Raw genomic sequence first — 19,344 nt, 5'->3', positions numbered from 1 at the left:
CACGCCAGGAACTGGACTCCTGCCTCCGCATCTTATCATTCCCTAGGTTGGGACCTCTCCCATCCTCGTCATCTCTCCTCTTTGCTGCTGTTACCCAGGTTCTAGCACCGCCAATTTTTTTTTTTTCTTTTCTTTTTTTTGGCCTAGAAAACCCTAGCAACCTCCTCCTAGCTGGTCATCTCTTTCTGGTCTTGCCCCCTCTCAATCTACTTCTCCCTTCTGTAATCAGCATAGTCTGTGAAATGCAGATGTGCTTATGCTGTAAACTTCTCAGCAGCCTCCCTTAGCTCTTAAAGCCCAGAATCTTTAAAAGAGTTTATAAGGTGCCCTCATGGACTGGGCTGCTTATCCATTTAGCCTTTTCTCTATACCTCTTCTTCTACCTCCAGCATTGTGTATCATACTCATCTGTTTTCATCTCCAGGTCTGTCCTCTTTTTTTACTTCCAGTGTTTTGTACATGTTATCCTCTCATCGTGGAAAGATGAGCTGTCCTCTCTTCTGGGAAGCCCTCCATGGCCTCCAACACCTGGATTAAGTGCTCTTTTCTAAGTGTTCCCTTTCTTTGCACTTTAGAGTCTTTGACCAGCCAAAGTAACTGTTGCACAGCCTTAGAATTTGTTGTTAATTTTTCTGTCACTGTAAGCTCAGCAAGGGCAGTGACCATGTCACTCTATTTCTCCCTTTATCCCCAGCATCTGATGGCTCTTTATCACCATCATTATTATCCTTCCTGACATTTACTGAGCACTTACTAAGTGCTAAGGCCTTTATAGGTAAATTATTTAACTCTCTACAATCTTGTGAAGAAAGCACTGTTATTAATATTACGATGATTTCATAGAGACAACTTGGCATAATGTGGTTAAATGTCTTTTCCACATGGTGGAGACAGGATTTGGAGCTTGAATTTGAGTGGATTTATGCTGAATTTTCAATCCTCAACCAGCTCACTTTATTACCCTCCAGCCAGGCAAGGGAAGGCTTGCTGAAGTTCGATTTTTATTTTTGACTTGGAATATTTTGATCTAGATGGAACCGTGGAGAGCATTTTCCTTCATCTGAGTTACAGCGCTAATAAACAGTACACTGTATCCCAGGTTGTTCTCTTGGTTAGGCTGCTGTGCAGTTGAAGGCAGAGTTGAGTTAGCCTTCAGATTGTGTCTCTTCTCTGTAGATTCTCCTCGTCACTCTGCTGGCTGCCTTTGCTTTCAAGGCTTAACAGTTTGAAATAGTGGCTGTAACTAGAAGTTTATTATTCACAAGTGGGGAAGAAATTCTGTCTTCTCTCTTAACTCAGCTTTATATATGACATATAACATTTCTCATTTCTTGACTGTAGATATCCTGATTTAAAAGGCAAAACAAAAAAGAGACAGTAGAAAATTGACTAGTTACTTGAGGATCATTCTTTATGAAGGCCTTTGGAGAGTTTCTTTTGGTTATTATTAATTTGGTTATTATCAACTGTGTGGTTAGGTGAAGAGGCTCTGTTCTTGACAGACATTTAGAATCATTTAACTTAGGAACTTAAAATGCTTACTATTTCCTGATGCAAATGACATGATGGTCTTTAACAAGAGTATATCTGGTTGATGGAAAAGTTCCCCCTTGGAAATGAGTATTTCTACGTTGTCTCTTTTTAAAGGCAATTGACTTTGATTTTTTGACACGTTTAGTTTAGTCCTTAGGACTAGTACTTTTCTCTTGATAGGAAGTTTGTCAGTTATTAAAACTTTTTCTAGAATGCAGCCACTCTCAAGTGTATGGTTTACTCACATCCATGACTTGGGAACACAATTGTGTTTTAGATTTTAAGCAGAGCCAATAGGTTAATATTATGTTTATAGAGGAGAATGTACTTGACCCTGGGGATCATTTGGTCTTTGCCATGTAGAACTCAAATTTATTTGAACATTGACTTAAAATATTATACAAACTGAATATGAATGGGAGGCTTTATGCTTATTGCATGTTGGAGAATCAGTCTGTGTCCTCTGTATTCCTTTGAGTTGAGCTAGGGCTCTGGCATGCAGTAAGTGCTCAATAAGTATGCACTGACTACATGGGTGTATAGTACTTTGGGTTGGGTAGAACACAGAGAGCTTTGCCCAGACTCCAGTAGGCTCAGGCAGCTTTGGCTATAGCACCAATCACACATCTCACAGGTGTGCACTCCCACCTGAAAGATCCATGAAGGCAGAGAGATTCTTGCCTTGTTCACTGTTGTACCTCCAGTATCTGGATAAGTGTCTGATACGTTGCAGGTGCTCAGAGCATATCTGTGGAATGAATGAATGAATAAATGAACAGAGCTCCAATCAGTGGGTTGGAATTGGTAATACCTGCCCTTGGGATACACAAAGACATTCCAGGAGGTTTGTGGCATTGAGATGATTGTTGAAGAAATTGGTGTCCGTCTGTATAAATTCTTCCGACACCTCCCCCCACCCTTTCACAACTGCACTACTTCCAGTTAGGAGAAAAGCCACTGATCTCGCTCCTGAGTCTTTTTCAGGTATGAAAACCTCTAGGGCATAAAACAAAGGGAAAATTCAAACTATGGTGTTGGTGTTAAGACAGTGAATAAGTCTAAGGTGACCAGTTAAGTCATTGTCAGTGTTTTGCTTTTGACAAAATTGAAGGCAAATACACTCAAATTGTCAGCTGGGTCGCTAAAAATAACATCAGTGAGTTGAAGCATGATTTTTGTCTTATGACTAGGAGGAGTTGAAAGAATCAAGTGATATCACTGTAGGAAATCTTCTATGCCCACCTGTTTATAAGAATAAGCTCCTCAAAGCTTATATCTGTATATAAAAATATGAAAAATAGAAGTAGAATTGATATTGAGCTATATTTCTCATTCTGTCAATAACTAATAATCTTCTATATTCTGTAAAACATATAGCCTACCCATTCCATTAAAAGATGTGTATTTCCAAAAATTTTTACTTTTCATATTACAATAGATTTATCAACATTTATTACATATTTGTTTTGATCAATTGTGGATCAATAATAATCTTATGAACTCAATCCATAAAAAAAAATTTTTAAACATTTAAAACCTATGCTCTGTTTATGCGAATTCCATTATGGTTCAGTAGTTAAGACTCCATGCTCTCATTGCCCAGGGCCTGAATTCAATCCCTGGTCAAGGAACTAAGATCCCATGAACTGTATGATGTGGCCAAAACCAACAACAGCAACAACAAAAAGCAAAAACCTGTGGTCACTTTGAAATTTAAGATGTTAGTTACATGGTTTATTTGTAGGGAAGCGTGATAGTTAATAAAAGATTTTTAAGCATAAAGGTACCTTAAGTTTGGGGATAGATACATAATTAGAGAAGAAAAGGATAAAAGCAAAATTATGCAAGAATTAAGAGGACCTTTGTTTTATTTAAAAAAATGAGTAATGTTTCTAAAATCTGATATTTAGAGAGCTTTTTATCCATATAAGAGATTGACAGTTTTATTTATAAACGTGTGATCATTACAAGTTGGAGTTTAAACATGACTTAATAGTTAGTGGCCAAGAGATACTGAGTGGATGATGATATCTTTGCCTGATACACGGAACACACAGAATATTTGGGGAGCAAAGAAGATTATCTTGACTTTAGATGTGCGATTTGGAGGTACCATGTTGGAAGTACATTCTTAGAGCCTGAAGGCAGTGTCAGAATTGGAGATTTGTAAAGGAGACAGAGGCCTCTGTCTCTCTTGGTTCACTGCACTGTTTATCCCTGTTGCTCAGAATACTGCCTGACTCAGAGTAAGCTTTTAGAAATTATTTGTCAGATGAATGAATGTATGGATGGATATAATTTTGGAAGGCCTCCAACTATAGAGGACTGCTGTTTTACCCTTTGCCCCATTGGTTCATTATGTGTCTTGGTTCACCTTCCTGTTTCCTTTCTCTGTGGGGCCTGGCAGGTTCTGGACAATGGGCTAGGAAGTATACATTCATCTTATACTCCATGATTAAAATACTGCTTTTCCCTTTGGTCTTTATCTTTTAAAAATTGAGATTATTTTCCTGCCATTGCTATGGGGGTTGAAAACATTTTAATCTTTGCTTCATTATATTTGAATGCTTTCTAATCTTGTTTTGTTAACAGTGACAAGGATAGGTTAACTGGGACATTTCAGCTACTATTCTTCAGCTTTATCTGTTGCAGGCTCAAAATGAAAATTACTAATTATAGCTGGCTTACCACAAAACCATTAATATTATGATTTGGGGGTGCTTTTACTTTTTTTTTTTTACAAATACATAATTCACTTTAGCCTATGATTAATGTTTAAAAAAGAAAAACATATAACAGTGCTGTGCCACTGACCCTGTAATCTCTGCCTTAATGTTTCCCCAACAATTGTAGGCAGCAGTGTGGAAAATTTGCTATATTGTTATCCTGTTTTCCCACCCCATCACATGAATTCAACCAAGATGAAAAGATAAGCCAAAAGTTTTACTGCTCGGTGACTCCCTTTATGGCCAGTATGTTCCCAAATACTGCTTTCTGTTGCCGGTACCCAGCAAGAGAAATGAAAGTGCCTGTTCATTTCACTGAATTTCATCATCTAATTTCCTGTCTAAGCTTTTAATTTGAAAAGATAACAAACTGGATTTTATGTAAGTGGGGAAAGTAAGCTAAGATAGAACTTTGATGGAACTTGTAACAGATTTAGAACCAGGAAATGTTCATTTTAATGAGCTCACATGAAGAATACCAGGAGGAGTCTCAGCTTTGTTGGTAGGAGGAAAGATCAGTATACTTTATCGTTATTTTACTTATTAGAGAGGAGAAAATTGTTTGCTGTTATAGGAGGAAAGAACAAAACACAGAAGTCTAGACATGGGATATGAACTAGCAATATGGTTACTAAGAAAGGAATGAAAATAGGTAATCGGGGTTTGGTTATGTTTTAGGGAAGAGACAGTTTGTCAGTATTGGTGCTTTGAGAGTCTAAAAATCAGTGCCATAAAAGCAGGCAGCTTTATGGATTCAAAGGTATGTTCTGATTTAAGCCCTACTGTTTACTTGAATAATGTTGGGCAAAATACTTTATAATCTGGGCCTTGTTGTTCTCTTATGAAAATGATTAATTTGAATGATTCTCACTAAAAATCACCCTTAATCCTACTTCTTATGACTCTAGCCTCATTTATAAAGCAGCATTACAACCAGAAGCTTAGATGGTGGCTTAAATCTTAGGGGAAAAAATGGTTGTTGAAGAGAGGCAGGAAGATCCACATTTAGGACTGTGTGTGGGAGACAGATGTTTTGTGTATAGAAAGGTTTGTTGGGAAAAAAGTTTCTTAAATGAGAGAGGTTGAGATAACAGATCCTGAAAATAAATGGTCCTTAAAATGAATAGAAACATTCATCTCAGAGTGTATATTCCTCTATTGACTTAATGAGTTTCTGGGAAGACCTTGTATTGAAAATGTGCATTATCATAGATGAATGTAGCACAGTAAGTATTAATTTATTACACTATTAATTTAAACATAGCACATTATCCTCTGAGACACATTAATGTGAAACCTCAGTTTTAGTCTTATATAGGAATATAAGGAATTTTTGCTTATTCATTCCTAGATGATAAGAGAAAATGACTCTTCCTGTTCCCCTCAAAAAGGTGGTGGTTATGGGGTGTGTGTGTGTGCGTGCACACTCATGTGAGAAAGATTGATCCAGCTTTGTAACCTGTGAAATAGGTAAATATGAGATATTCATTTACCTGTCCTGAGCCTCAGTTTTCTGCTGTATGAAAGACTAGATATTCTCTAAGAATATTTTCAGTACATATGCTGTATGATTACAAATGTAATAAATTAAAACCTAGACTACTGAAATTCTGGTTTGCTTTTGCATATTTAGTCCCAATATTTCCATACCTAACTTAGGACTAGTTCAATTTGACAAATATCTGTTGAGTGTCCTCTGTGTGTCAAGTGCGAGACTCTAGAGGTTAGACAGTATCCTGACCACTGTGGGATCTACTGATGGAGGATGGAAGGAATGAAAAGTGCCCACTGAACTGAGAAGGTAGCCTGAGACAGAAAAACTAGGCAGGCAGCTCCATGTAATCAATGGATCAGTTTCTTATAGGGTAACTTACAGGATGGGATCTGGATCAGGTGTACAATGATTGGAGGCATTCCCAGCTGCATGCTGCACTACCAAGAGGCCACTGGGACGATATTATAGTTAACCCAGCATGTGGGGGTACGTGCATATAAACTGGAAGTGCATTCCTAAGTTAAGATGGTTGAGTGGGTGCTTCGAGTATGCGAGTGAAGGGTTTTATCATTATTTGGAGACTAACAGACATAGATTTTATGCTAACCTGTGGTTCCATAACCATAGGTTTTATGCTGACTAACAGGCCACCTGGTTCTAATGATTTTTTAAACAGTATCTATTAACTATAAAGCCCTTGACAACAGAGAAGTGACTAATCACGTAATACAGTCCTAGGTAGGGTCAGTAGAAACTGCACAGGCCCTTGATGGTGTCAGTTATGCTAACAGTCATAAAACTGATTATTTTCGGAGGTCCTTCTGAGTTAGCTTGATAAATTTGACAAGGTAGGACATCTTGTCAAATCTACCTTGTTAATTCATGTGGTCCAACTGGATTTGGAAACTGGGTTATGAACCATAAACATTAGGCATTTAAAAATAACACTGAGGTCTATGAGTGGATGTGGGTGGCAAGGATGAAAGTGTTACCTTCTACAGTACATCATGGTCTAGGCTTCTCATGTAGGATGGATGTGGTTGGCCATACTTTGGTGTTAATGACCCCATGGCTCCCAAGAGTGATGCGCTCTTGGGTCTGTAGGGAAGTCATATGTCAGGGAACGTTTAATTTTAAGGAATCCTATATGTTGTTTTCTGTTTCTCAAGGGCCCTCTGTTCCTTATCAGTTCCTGGAAAACAGGAACGAGCAGAGCTGCAAGCAGTTCTCAGTACTGAGGTCATGAGACGGAACGCATACGTGGATTCCTTCCAGTAACCTTTTACTTTTCTGTAAAACTACTTAGTCGTGTTCCTATTTCTCAAGGTATCAATTGTCTTCTGGCCCCGTGATTGTTCTTCCCCTAGTTACTGTTGTTATGACCCTATGACGGTTGTTATTTGCTTAGTTACTGTACTTATGCGTCTGGTTTCCATGTTTTTGCTCAATTTTATTTTTTGCCTAAAGCTTCCTTGTATAACAATATATAAGCATATGCTGCCATGAATAAAACACCCTTGTTTCACTCAAGACTGGGTCCCCTGAGTCCTTCTTTTTGTCGCTTTCTCTTCGTTGACGCTCGTCCCCTGGTCCTGGTCTATAAAGACCATAACAGTCATGTTGGAGTTATCTTCTGACCTGGGAAACACTGTTTTCCCTCTGTAGGCCCTAGCTCCTAGCAAATGTGTGCAAGTCTTGCTTCTTATGACCTGTCACCCTTCACGAGGTGAGATCAGAAGCAAGCAAAACTTACTTTCTTCTTTTGCTTATATTGCCGAGGCCTATGCAGAAAATCCTGGGATTTACTCATTAACTGGACTTTATTCCAGGTGCTGAGCTTGGGAGAATAGGGAGATGTTCTTAATTGATGACTCAGATTGGAACTACAGGGAAAAGTGATGATTATATGCTTCGGGGCACATTTCTTCACTTCTCAGTTTGGCATCCCCATTTGTTAAAACAAGAAGTTTGACTATGGCATTAGAAAGTTTCATCAACTCTATGATTCTTTGTCCAGAAGGATGACCTTTGAGTCATTGTCAGTATCTCGAGCTTGACCATGACCTGAGTTTCATCCTGTTTAGAACACCCTGACCCTCTAAGACAGGGAAAATACTCTGTGCATTTTATAAAGAATTTTCTCAAAAATGGGTTGAAATCATGATGTGTGATCTTTTTAATATGTTGTTGGATTCTCTTTGCTAGAATTTTGTTGAGGATTTTTGCATCTTTGTTTATCAGTGATATTGGCCTGTAGTTTTCTTTTTTGGAGCATCTTTGTCTGGTTTTGGTGTTAGGGTGATGGTGGCCTCATAGAATGAGTTCGGGAGTTTACCTTCTTCTGCGGTTTTCTGGAAGAGTTTGAGTAGGACAGGTGTTCAGTTCAGTCGCTCAGTCATGTCCGACTCTTTGCGACCCCATGAACCGCAGCACACCAGGCCTCCCTGTCCATCACCAACTCCTGGAGTCTACCCAAACCCAAATCCGTTGAGTCGGTGATGCCATCCAACCATCTCATCCTCTGTCATCCCCTTCTCCTCCTGCCCTCAATCTTTCCCAGCATCAGAGTCTTTTCAAATGAGTCAGCTCTTTGCATCAGGTGGCCAAAGTATTGGAGTTTCAGCTTCAACATCAGTCCTTCCAATGAACACCCAGGACTGATCTCCTTTTTGAGGGACTGGTTGGATCTCCCTGCAGTCCAAGGAACTCTTGAGAGTCTTCTCCAACACCACAGTTTGTTAGCTCTTCTCTAAATTTCTGATAGGATAAGACCAGAAACTATAAAACTCCTAGAGGAAAACATAGGCAACACTCTCTGACATAAATCACAATGAGATCCTCTATGACCCACCTCCCGGAGAAATGGAAATAAAAGCAAAAATAAACAAATGGGACCTAATTAAACTTAAAAGTTTTTGCACAATGAAGGAAACTATAAGCAAGGTGAAAAGACAGCCTTCAGAGTGGGAGAAAATAATATCAAATAAAGCAGTTGACAAAGAATTAATCTAAAAAATATACAAACAGCTCATGTAGCTCAATACCAGAAAAATAAACGACCCAATCAAAAAATGGGCCAAAGAACTCAACAGACATTTCTCCAAAGAAGACATACCAAAAAAAAAAAGAAGACATACAGATGGCTAACAAACATATGAAAAAATGCTCCACATCTCTCAGTATCAGAGAAATGCAAATCAAAACCACAATGAGGTGCCATTTCACACAGGTCAGAATGGCTACTATGGAAAAGCCTATAAACAGTAAATGCTGGAGAGGGTGTGGAGAAAAGGGAACCCTCTTACACATGATGGGAATGTAAACTAGTGCAGCCACTATGGAGAACAGTGTGGAGATTCCTTAAAAAACTGAAAATAGAACTGCCATATGACCCAGCAATCTCACTGCTGGGCATATACACCAAGGAAACCAGAATTGAAAGAGACACGTGTACTCCATTGCAGCACTGTTCATTGCAGCACTGTTTATAATAGCCAGGACATGGAAGCAACCTAGATGTCCATCAACAGACAGATGGATAAGAAAGCTGTGGTACATATACACGATGGAATATTACTCAGCCATTAAAAAGAATGCATTTGAATCAGTTCTAATGAGGTGGATGAAACTGGAGCCTATTATACAGAGTGAAGTAAGTCAGAAAGAAAAACACCAATACAGTATATTAACACATATATATGGAGTTTAGAAAGATGGTAACGACGACCCTATATGTGAGACAGAGCAAAAGAGACACAGATATAAAGAACAGACTTTTGAACTCTGTGGAAGAAGGCGAGAGTGGGATGATTTGAGAGAATAGCATTGAAACATGTATATTACCATATATGACATAGATCAGCAGTCCAAGTTTGATGCATGAAACAGGGCACTCAAAGCCGGTGCACTGGGACAGCCCAGAGGGATGGGATGTGGGGGGCAGTGTTCAGGATCCAGGACACATGTACACCCGTGGCTGATTCATGTCCATGTACGGCAAAAACCATCACAATATTGTAAAGTAATTAGCCTCCAATTAAATTAATTAATTTTAAAAAATGGGTTGAAATCAGAGAATATTTTTATTTCTTCATTAAGTAGTAAGTCAGCTTGACCAGAGCTCTGTGTTCTTTTGACATTTGTGTCTACTTTGAGCATTGAGAGTCTTTGAATTGGATTAATATGGGTGCAACTTCTAAGTCTTGTTCAAGTCTTTAATTATTTCCTGGGCCACAAAAGGTGAAAGACCAGACTCAAAAGAAGATGGTACTTTTAGATATATCTAGAAAAAAACAATTCAAAGTTCTGGAATTCACTGTAATGAATCTGATGTCAGAGAAAGAGGGAGTGGTAGCTTGCATCTGTGTAATTACCACGGTGAAAGTAAATCTTTGTGGGTTGTGCAAAAGCACCAGCTCTCCTGAGGTAAGGATGGACCATGGGGTTGGAGGAACCACACTTGTTCTTCTTTCCTTTCTGTGCAGAGAAATGTGGTTTGTCTTGTAACTCGGGGCAGCTCTGAGTCAGGTGGGAAGATTACAGGAAGAAGTGTGCAGAACGCAGGGTACCCATTCTGAAGGGGTGACACTAAACATGGCCACACTGGGGATCTCGAGATGGGATGGCTGAGAGCACGTTAGGCCTTTCCTCCCCTCCAGGCCTTGAGCAGAGGTTTGTGTCAAACTTGAAAGCTAACACATGTTGATGCATTTGCGGAAATGCTAGAATTCATTCTGCAATGTGAAATCACTTGACACATGTTTTTGCCTGTATATTAACTGAGTCACTTGTACCAGTCAAGGGGGTGGAAATTCTAAGGGTGTTCTGGGGAGACAGTCTTTTCTGTGATTTTTTGGTTAATATTTGGTATCTCCCTTATTTTATAGTCTGGTTGCTGACCTGGAGAAGGCTTTTTGTTAACTAAAGGCACCGTTATAATTATGTTATGATGTTGTAAAAACATACTATGGTCCTATTCATAATTGATTGTCCAGTTTGTCAGAGAGCAGATTACATGGTCATTCTGTATGTTTGTTTTCTCTCTGGGATACAGAAAATTTATTGTAGTCGTTTATCTCCCTGGCAGTGCATAAGATACACTGTTGATTTTTGAATGTTTGCCTATGTATAACCTTTTAACTATGAAAGCCTGTTAAAATGCTGGGCTGTTTTCTTTCTCTCACTCACCTCTAACCTATATTTAGATTTCCCTTGCAGACCATTTGAGAGAATTTCAACTATTATCAGTATTGGGAAGGAGGAGATGTAAGTGAGTCAACGGAAATATTGAGTTGCTGCAAAGTCACATTTTTAATCCTGGAAAGAAATGATGTAGGATGATCAGTAGTTTTTTAGTTTACTTACATATCTATTCCTCTGGCATGAATAATCAGGGATTGATAACAGAACTGTTTGCCAGTAGCCAACCCCAAGGTTAAGAGTGTGTTTGTGTGAGTATGTGTGTGTGTGTGTTGGAGGTGGAGAGTTGGGGGAGTGTGGTCCTACCTATTCAGATGTGTGAGTACTCCCTGGTCATACCGGGCTATCTGCTCCTTGTTTACATTCCTGCTGGGTGTGGGGTTGGCTCTGAACTAGCCTGGGTGCACTCTTAGGCTCCCTCTGTATGATCACCCCATCACTTGTAGACCACTCTATCCTGAACTCACAGCTGAGAGCAAAGCTTGGCAGGAGTTGGGGACTGTCTTTGCTGGGAATTGGGGGCTAAAGTCGCTGCCTGGACTGAATTCAGTGTCGTCATTCTCCTTGGGACTGGTCTATATGGTTTTTATTGTCTCAGAAGCTATATGCCTTGCAAAGTCCATGACAGCTACTTCTGGCATCATGGCTTTCCTTTTCTACTATGATGCCTCCCTCTCCCCACCTTATCTTGGCTCATGGGCGCTTTAGGTGGGTACTTTGGGGCTGCAGTCCTGATGCTTCTCAGCAGCTCTGGCTTGATCCCTGACTCTTAAAGAGAACCTGGGCTTTCCACCTAAAGCCCCTGTCCCTCCACCCCACTTCTGATCTGAGTGCCTTTCCATTGTTTGAGAGAATCTTAAGCTCCCTTGGTGACTTTGGCCCAAGCCAGAGTTCAAGTGCCTTGGGAGTTTGTATATTCGGGAGCTATTCTAGAGACAGTGGGAATTGCATTTGGATATAGGTTCAGTTTGTGATCCAGGACTTCCAAGAGAAGGTAGATGTTCTTAGAGAACGAAAGGGAAGTGAAAGTGGCTCAGTCATGTCTGACTCTTAGCGACTCCATGGACTATATAGTTTATGGAATTCTCCAGGCCAGAATACTGGAGTGGGAGCCTTTCCCTTCTCCAGGGGATCTTCCCAACCCAGGAATCGAACCCAAGTCTCCCACATTGTAGGCAAATTCTTTACCATCTGAGCCACAAGGGAAGCCCTCTTTAAGAGTATACCTATTTGTAATTGTTCTTTTCATAGCACCCCAATTTTCTCCTTAATTGTAAGTGGATCAGATCCTTTTTTTGTTTGTTTGTTTTAAATGGGACTAGCTAGAAATATAGTACATGAATAAAATGAAAACTTGATGTCTCTCTGTGAGTATCCATCTGCAGTAGGAAGATGGGTTGATTTCTGAAGTGTGCTGAGCACCAGCAGCCTGTGGTTCTGACAGTCTGGCTGACCTAGTGATGTCTACAAACAGTTCCCCTACCTCCACTTAAGTATGTTTTGCAAATACAAGGTGTTATTGTTGTGGCAGCAAATAATGTAAGTCAATACTCCTGTGTTTATATACAGCTCTGAAAAGAAACCAGTGGAAGAGAAGAAACCAACAATTGTGGTCTGAAAACAAGTACCTATCCCTGTTTTGCTGGAGGCCATAACTTTGTGTGGGCTTAGAAAGGGGGTCGGTTTTTACCAACAGGAAACCAGTAGCCTCTTCACTGCCAAGCAGCCAGATACTTGGATTATTTCTTGCCAAGAATTTTGGCATTTTTAAAATTTGAAGTTAGATACATGATTATGACAAAAATGAGTCAAACAGTTTAGCTGCTTATTTATTATTTATGTTGAAGTTGGCTCCACACCATAACTGGCCTTGACCCTGGCTCATAGCTCCTTAGATCAAAGCCTATGAAAATCATTGAATGTCCAAATAGCAATTCCTAATAGTGAGGAATTTGGCTCAGTTTTTTCTAGCTTAGGTCGCAAGTTGAGTGTTGGCTGAGTCCCTCTTGGGTGAAGAACTTGGCTCTGGGTCAGTCTGCTGGGCCTTGGTCTAGAGCGGGATTGACCTAGTGGGCTTAGGGACAGGGTAGGCCTTAACTCATTTCTAATATAAACATCTATGAATACTTATATAATACAAGTTCCTAAGTGTGAAGTTATTATTTTTAAAATATTTTTAAATTTTTTGTCCACACCGCCCAGTATGAGGGATCTTTGCTCCCTGACCAGGGATCCAGCTTACACTCCCTGCAGTGGAAGTCAAAGTGTTAGTCACTCAGTCATGTCCAACTCTTTGCATCCCCGTGGACTGTAGCCTGCCAGGCTCCTCTGTCCATGCAGTTCTCCAGGCAAGGATACTGGAGTAGGTAGCCATTCCCTTCTCGGGGGTATTTTTCTGACCCAGGCATTGAAACCAAGTCTCACTGTGTGAGCTCCCAGGGAAACCACCTGCAGTGGATGGGGCAGAATCTTAATCTCTGGACCACCAACGAAGCCCCTTAGGTGTGAAATTACTGAGCCAAAGGTATGGACCGTATGAGAGTTTTTTTCCTTCCCCAATATATTTTACTTGGAGAAGGAAATGGCAGCTCACTCCAGTATTCTTGCCTAGAGAATCCCATGAACAGAGGAGCCTGGCAGGCTACAGTCCATGGGGTCACAAGAGACGGACACGACTTAGCGACTAAACCACCACCAAATTTTACTAGTATCCTTCCAGAAACATACACTTTACACTTCCATCTGCTAGGCATGCACTTATTGCCCTCTGGTAGACCTCCTTATCTCAATTCTACGTATTATAATTTAAAGGGAAACAAAATGAAATTTTTACCACTTAAGATAAAATTATCAAACTAAGTGATTTTTAATTTGCACTTTTACTAGTGAATTGAATTTTTCCATGGATTTATAGGGTGATTAGTGTATTTTAAACTCTCTACATTTCCTTTTATTTCTGTCACATTTCTTTTTAACGTCTGATAAACTGAGGCAAATTAAAAACTTTAGCAGTTTATTTGAGAAATTACTGATTTGAATTGGGCAGCACCAAACTGGAAGTAGTTAGGAGCAACAGGGACAAGGGGGAAGGCTTTTTTAGAGAAGCAGCAGAACTAAATTTAAACAAGGAAATTGTTTGATTGCCTATAGTTTAAGTAATTGTATTTTGGGGGAAAGCCTAGTTGGCTGATTATGATCAGCTGACCTTAGGATTTTTTTTTTTAAGCATTTCTGGCTTAGGTTTGGGCTTGCTTATGGAAGCGCCTCTGGAGGAGGGCGTGGCAACCCACTCCTGTATTCTTGCCTGGAGGATTCCCATGGACAGTGGTGCCCGGCAGGCTACACCCATGGAATCACAAAGAGTCAGACACGACTGAACGACTAGGCACAGCATAGCACATGGAGGCTACTAAGGCCTTTAAGCTACCTCAGTCTAACGGCGTTCTTGTTTAATTAATTTAACGCTTCCCTTTCCAGTCATTAGAACAAAGAGTAAGTGCAAGAATAAGAAAAATGATTTGGATTAGAGTTTGGAAAATTATCTAAAGTAATTATATATGTGTCTATGTCAATAACTAGTCTTTTTCTGGGAATATAAATTCTTAAAAATGAAGATTGAAATAGTGAAAACAATGTTATAAGGCCATGTCTATAATTGGCTCAGTTAAGATCACAGTTCACTTTTCTTTGCAGATCCTGTCCCTAAACAGACATGATAGAAACATGTGCAAATCATGACAGCTGCGGTGAGGCTTTTGAGAGGCAGGCAAAGAGCTATAGAAGACTGGAAAGCAACTTAGATGTTGCTTTTCTAAAATAGAAAGAAGATCACAATGTGCTTTAATGCAAAAAGCAGCCTGTACTAGTATGATTTGCAAATCACAAGTTTCTGTTACATTTTGAAGAAACAGTTTTGTGACAACAATAAACTCCTGCCATCCTATCCACACCCTCCACCATCTTTATCTTTTCCAGATGAGGAAGGGAAGGCTGTGTAGGCCAAGTACCTTAAGGACATAAGTGTATATTCACATATCTCCATTGGTAGGAGTAAACCACTTTAGTAAGTACCTACTGTGTGTTAAGTACCAAACTGGGCAATGTAGATCAGAAATATTTTGCAAGAATCTTTCATGCAAAAACCATTGTGAAGGTCTTTGATTTAGATGCTGTTTCCTTACTCCTATCAAGTCATTTGTAGCGTACATGTTAAGATTAGTCAGAAAAGAACATGCAAATTCCAAGCTATTGTTCTAATTGGTTCTCAAAATCATTTGGTAGTAACAAAACCCCTAGAGGTTATGACCATTCTTTCTATGACACTCCAGAATGTTGGGGAAAAGTAAGCTTCAAATAACAAATTATGTTAAATCAGATTCCTTATATAATAGAAACTAGTGTAGACATGCTATATATAGCAAGTTGTTGTTATTTAGTTGCTGAAGTCGTGTCCAACTCTTTTGCAACCCCGTGGACTATAGCCCGCCAGGCTCCTCTGTCCATGATTTGCCAGGCTTCTCTGTCCATGATTTCCCAGGCAAGAGTACTGGAGTGGGTTGCCATTTCTTCCTCCAAAGGAACTTCCCAATTCAGGGGCTGAATCCATGTCACTTGTGTTTCCTGCATTGACAGGCAGATTCTTTATCACTGAGCCACCTGGGAAGCCCATATATAGCAAGTACCTAGCAAGGTTAACATGTCTTGAAATTGAGAATACTCTTGTCAGCTTTTCCCTACTGCTAACTGGCACGGGATCTTCATTATCTGATCTTGGGTAGTGGAACACTTCTCTTCAAGACACAGAGCATCAGTGTTCCCTGGGAACAGAATTTGACAATCCCTAGTTTAATCCATAGGAGACAACAGCAAATATTTTTTTGGTTGAAAAGTTGTGCATGATAGTCTAGTTTTTATGACTATATTATACCCTCTGCCTTCCCCTTGGTCTCCATTTCCCAGTACTAGATTGACCTGTTTTTTAAGAAATGTGTTTCCCAGGTGGCACTAGTGGTAAAGAACCCGCCTGCCAATGCAGGGAGATGGAAAGGATGTGGGTTCAATCCCTGGGTTGGGAAGATCCCCTGGAGGAGGGCATGACAACTTACTCCAGGATTCTTGCCTGGAGAATTCTGTGGACAGAGGAGTCTGGTGGGCTACAGTCCATATGGTCACAAAGAGTTGGACACAACCGAAGCGACTTAGCACACACGAATGCAGATGTTGGTAATCATAAACGATTATGACTTCCCAAAATTTGGGAAGTTCTTTTAGCTTAAAGATTGTCAGAATTTGGGGAAGTTCTTTTATCTTAGAAAAATATTGATAATCTCACTGTTTGCTTAACCTCATACAGTTACTTTAACGTGTCCTGACTGTCTCTGTCTGTGTTAGTCACTCAGGCATGTCCAGCTCTTTGTGATCCCATGGACTGGAGCCTACCAGGCTCCTCTGTCCATGGAGTTCTCCAGGCAAGAAGAAACTGAAGTAGGTTAAGTTATAGTTGATTATATAACTGAGATATGGGATCAGTTTGTATAAAAGTGGGACACATTGTAGAAGCTGATCCCATATCTCAGTTATATAATCAACAATAATTTAACCTACTTCAGTTTTCTCTTGTGGCTTGGCAAAAATACCTACTTGTGTTGAGTTGAACGAACTTAGATTTTCGTTTGGTGAGACTTCATTTTTAATAAGTTCTTAGCTATCCTACCCACCTCCCCTGCTGATGTTAATATGTCGGTTGTGTGTTGATCACTTGGGCACTGCTCTTGGTGCCACGTGGGAGTGCATGTGACCCAGCTCCCCGATCCTTTATGTCCTTCTAACCAATCCTGATTCACCTTTATCCTGACACAGAGCCTGTCAGGGGCCAAACTGGTAGAGAAGGCTTGAACTTAGTTAAATGGATGGTGTCTTTGTTGAAGACTTGTTTACTAGAACCTCAGCAAGTTCAGGGAGCATAGATGAGCTTCTGAGCAGCAAAATATATTCCTTCTAAAGAGCAACATGAAGCAACTAAATGCCTGAACTTTAGAACTTTCCTGATGCACTCTCTTTTGCAACTGAAAGAATCTGAAGAAATGAACTGTTTCTTTACACAAAGTGACTTAACCGAGGTGAGTCTTCTATAAAGAAAATCTTTCTTAACTACTACATTTTTTTGCCTGGCGTCATGGTGAAGCCCTTCTGTTGGATTTTGTGAGTGTTCAAGAGTTTCTTAGCACTTTTGTCATCTGGTTTAGTTTGGTTTCTGAGATCTGCTGAAGGATCCAGACAGTTGCTCCCGTTCTTCCAAGGGCTATAGCTTCTCAACATTAGCCTGTATTTTGATGTGGAGTACCATTTGTTTTGTTCCAATATGGAAATATTCAGACAATTATAAGTTACTATTTTTCACTTATTCATCAGATAGCTGCATGGGCCAGCTCTTTGCATAAAATTACAAGGCATTAGTGTGCGCTTAGACAGAGGGTCAAGTTATTACCCTCTGCTGCCTCAGAGCTTGTCGGTGTTGACTGACTGTTAGAAGTGCTTGAGTAGCTTTAAAAAAGGCTGGTGAACAGACTCACCCCCAAGAAATTCTGCCATAATCAGTTTATGGTGTGGGTGAGACACTGGGTGTTAAATGTTCCCCTAGGTGATTCTAATGTGCAGGCAAGTTTGAGAACCACTGCTTTAGAGTAGATTATATTCTTAATTGGGGACAGTCTGGGTTTACTTCATTTGTTGTAGGTGTGTTCTTAACCAGGAAAGCAGGGTTGGACACAGTGAAACATACAACACCAAGGAGCTTAAAATAAAAATCTACTGGTTGGAATTCTTATCCTTGGAGCTTCTGAGTCTGTAGGTCTAAGGTATTTAGGAAAAACTTCTCAAGTGATCCTGATAACATTGCTTTAAGAGACACAGTCATAAGTACAAAACAAGAAATGTAATTCTTTGATTAGAATAATTTCCCACTGACCTAACTTTTGAGTGTTTCATGGAATAAATAAATATTCTACACCAGAAAAAGTTTGAAGTATTGTATAAAACATTAAAACTTCGAAACATTAGGGTGCAGATAAGCTTTACTGTCGAAATTTCTGTTGCATCAGATGTCTTGGTTTTGTTTTACCACCTATAGGTGCTGCAGTGAAAGCATCACAGACTTTTGTATTGACCAGTGTTAATAGTCCATTACTTTGGAGTTTGGCTTTCTTAAGTGTGATTATGCATGTGAAAAAACATCCTCAGTAAAGTGTGGGATAATTAAGTGAAAATACTTAATCTGTCAGAAGCCTGTAGATATTTATCTTTTTTACTTCAGTTCAGAGCATGCTTAAGAGTCTTTCTGGCCACCTTAGAACTTTTGAAGTATGTGTTCTGTAATAAAAAGTGCGAGGCACTAATTAAAGCCTTACATCATTGTTTGCTTTTCTTCTCTTGCCTAAATTGGGAGGGGGTTTTAAGTGAATCACTTCCTAGGCTTCTCTGCAAATTGGCAGTGTTAGGTTTCTTTTGCTTTTTCAACCCATGGTCAATAATTTGGAAAAAAGAATGATTTAATTTAATATAGCCTTCGGTTGAAAACATCTTTGAAGTTAGATTACTAAGTATAGTAAAACTAACTTTGTCACTGTTGGGGGTCACTTGTGTTTTATAATTTGTTTCTTTTCAGAGAATGGCCTGTGTCTCAGATAGGCTAGAATTGGGCCCCAGTAACCTTTTGTGTGCCCGTGTGTAATTCTAGTGCCCTCCAGGGCCAGTTTGGCCCGGGAGCACCTGCGCAGTGGAGGGACGTCCAGTTGGTTCCACAGCCGGTGTGTGTCTCTCCCCACTACCTCTGGCCTCCGCTCTGTCTCCAGGGGTCCCTCTGTCACCCTAGCCAGCTCTCCATCTGAAGTGTCTCTGGCCTTTCCCTCCTACCCTTGTCCCTGCATTTCTCTCCCCGAGGTCCCCAGAGTCACAGGCCCTCTTCTGCTTGGAGACCTCCATGTCTCCGTGGAAGTTACTGGACCTTGTTCTTTCCACTTCAGAGAATGCACCATCAGGTATCTACTTAATTGAATCACATGTGTTCCTCATCCTTTGATTTCAAAAACGTGGTCTCTTCCCTGTTGTCCAGTTTTTTTCAGTGCCCCACCCCCACCTGCTGCTTTTATTTTCCTGATCAGCTAGGACTCCCCATGGGCATCAGATACATTCTCTACAGGTCCAGTCCCCAATCCCTGCCGCTCTGCTCCTGGTCTGTTTTGCTCCTGAGAGACTGCCAAGTTCTGCTCCCCAGAAACCACAGGCTGACTCTGATACAGACTGATGATTTGCAAGCTCTACTGCATGCTCTGTGGCTCTGGCGCAATCTTCTGCACTCCTTAGATGGCCAGGGCTGGCCTCCTTTCGCCTGCA

At 40.2% G+C, this 19,344-nt stretch overlaps 1 protein-coding gene and 1 long non-coding RNA gene across 2 annotated transcripts in view; both read left to right on the top strand.

The window, feature by feature from the left end:
• The window catches only part of ARL15 (ADP ribosylation factor like GTPase 15), a 448,900-nt gene that overhangs the window by 46,449 nt on the left and 383,107 nt on the right, over nucleotides 1-19,344 (top strand). The gene's annotated exons all lie outside the window — the stretch shown is intronic.
• LOC136146584 (uncharacterized) lies at nucleotides 4,749-6,980 on the top strand. Its single transcript, XR_010659023.1, has 3 exons — nucleotides 4,749-4,911; nucleotides 5,611-5,729; nucleotides 6,924-6,980. It is a non-coding gene; the product is annotated as an uncharacterized lncRNA (long non-coding RNA).

The sequence above is a fragment of the Muntiacus reevesi genome, chromosome 14 (genome assembly GCF_963930625.1).
Source record: "Muntiacus reevesi chromosome 14, mMunRee1.1, whole genome shotgun sequence".
NCBI lineage: Eukaryota > Metazoa > Chordata > Mammalia > Artiodactyla > Cervidae > Muntiacus > Muntiacus reevesi.
The sequence above is the reverse complement of the archived record's forward strand: the minus strand, read 5'-3'. Positions and strand labels throughout refer to the sequence as shown.